The following is a 2,500-nucleotide window of genomic DNA, read 5'->3' as shown; positions in this document are numbered from 1 at the left end:
AGGGTCTGTGATGGCTTTGAGGTGTGCCAGGAGCAGGCGCTCAAAAGACTTCATTACCACAGATGTAAGGGCGACCGGTCTGTAATCATTTAGTCCTGTTGGCCTTAGCTTTTTGGGCACAGCGATGATGGTGGAGGACTTGAGACAGGCTGGTACATGGCATGTCTCCAGGGAGGTGTTAAAGATGTTGGTGAACACCGGAGACAGCTGGTCAGCGCAGTGCCTGAGGGTGGCTGGAGAGACAGAGTCCGGCCCGGCTGCTTTGCGTGGATTCTGCCTCTTGAAAAGCCCATTAACTTCTCCCTCCTGAAAGGAGAGAGTCGTTTCTGTAGTATGGGTGGGGGATGGGGCCTCTTGGGTGGGAAGGGGTGGTTCAGGACAGTCCAATTGTCTTTCAAATCTACGGTAGAACTCGTTCAGGTCGTTGGCTAGGCGGGAGTCGTTAGTGGTGTGGGGCGCTCTGGCTTTGTAGTTGGTGATGTGCCTGAGCCCTTTGGCAGACAGAAGCAGCGTCGTTAGTAGAGAACTGGTGTTTTAGTGTCTCTGAGTACAGTCGTTTAGCCTCTCTCACCGCTTTGCTAAACCTGTTCTTCGACTCCTTGAATCTGTCTCTATCCCCACTCCTAAACGCTTCCTCCTTCTCCAACCTCAACCTTTTGAGCTTTGCTGAGAACCAGGGCTTGTTGTTGTTAAAGTTCACCCTGGTACGTGTTGGGATACAGCAGTCCTCACAGAAGCTGATGTACACAGCCTCTGTGAGTTCATCCAGACTATTGGTAGCAGTCGTGAACATATCCCAGTCAGTACAGTCTAAGCACGCCCGCAAATCTTCCACAGCCTCACTGGTCCACTGTTTAGATGTCCTCACAGCAGGTTTACAGAGTTTTAGTTGCTGCCTGTATGCACGAATCAGGTGGACCAAGGGAGTTCTGTGCGAGCCGAACAGCCCCGTGACCCACAAGAGAAACATCCCCGCCAAATTCGAGCGTTTGACGGGGTCTATCCGTGAAAAAATATTCACGTTTTTGAGTGCACATGCATTTCTGCTGCAAATGCCTCTGGAAGTTTCATGCCGTTCGTATGCCAATTGTGGCAACACGAAAATGACCCGTTTTCCCATTCCGAGGGATTTCTGTGCGACCCTAACAGCCCCGTGAGCCACAAGAGACACATCCCCGCCAATTTCTAGCGTTTCACGGGGTCTATCCGTGAAAAATATAGACGTTTTTGAGTGCACATGCATTTCTGCTGCAGATGCCTCTGGAAGTTTCATGCCGTTCGTACGCAATGTGGCAACACGAAAATGACCCCTTTTCCCATTCCGAGGGATTTCTGTGCGACCCTAACTAACAGCGCCCGTGAGCCACAAGAGAGACATCCCCGCCAATTTATAGCGTTTCACGGGGTCTATCCGTGAAAAATATAGACGTTTTTGAGTGCACATGCATTCCTGCTGCAAATGCCTCTGGAAGTTTCATGCCGTTCCTATGCAATGTGGCCACACAAAAATGACCCGTTTTCCCATTCCGAGGCATTTCTGTGCGACCCTAACAGCCCCGTGAGCCACAAGAGAGACATCCCCGCCAACTTCTAGCGTTTGACGGGGTCTATGCGTGAAAAATATTAAAATTTTTGAGTGCACGTGCCTTTCTGCTGCAAATGCCTCTGGAAGTTTCATGGCGTTCCTATGCAATGTGGCAACACGAAAATGACCCCTTTTCCCATTCCGAGGGAGTTCTGTGCCACCCTAACAGCCCCGTGAGCCACAAGAGACACATCCCCGCCAATTTCTAGCGTTTCACGGGGTCTATCCGTGAAACATATAGAAGTTTTTGAGTGCACATGCATTCCTGCTGCAAATGCCTCTGGAAGTTTCATGCGGTTCGTACGCAATGTGGCAACACGAAAATGACCCGTTTTCCCATTCCCAGGGATTTCTGTGCGACCCGAACAGCCCCGTGAGCCACAAGAGACACATCCCCGCCAATTTCTAGCGTTTCACGGGGTCTATCCGTGAAAAATATCAATTTTTTTTTGACTGCACATGCATTTCTGCTGCAAATGCCTCTGGAAGTTGCATGCGGTTCGCATGCAATGTGGCGACACGAAAATGACCCGTTTTCCCATTCCGAGGGATTTCTGTGCCACCCTAACAGCCCCGTGAGCCACAAGAGAGACATCCCCGCCAATTTCTAGCGTATCACGGGGTCTATCCGTGAGAAATATTCACTTTTTTGAGTGCACATGCATTCCTGCTGCAAATGCCTCTGGAAGTTTCATGCGGTTCGTATGCAATGTGGCGACACGAAAATGACCCGTTTTCCCATTCCGAGGGATTTCTGTGCCACCCTAACAGCCCCGTGAGCCACAAGAGAGACATCCCCGCCCACTTCTAGCGTTTCACGGGGTCTCTCCGTGAAAAATATCACATTTTTTGAGTGCACATGCATTCCTGCTGCAAATGCCTCTGGAAGTTTCATGCGGTTCGCATGCAATGTGG

The sequence above is a fragment of the Petromyzon marinus genome, unplaced genomic scaffold, assembly GCF_048934315.1.
Source record: "Petromyzon marinus isolate PM22_M1 ecotype Great Lakes invasive population unplaced genomic scaffold, UKy_Petmar_22M1.pri1.0 PM_G_Scaffold_6, whole genome shotgun sequence".
Lineage (NCBI taxonomy): Eukaryota > Metazoa > Chordata > Hyperoartia > Petromyzontiformes > Petromyzontidae > Petromyzon > Petromyzon marinus.
This window is presented reverse-complemented; position numbering follows the sequence as displayed.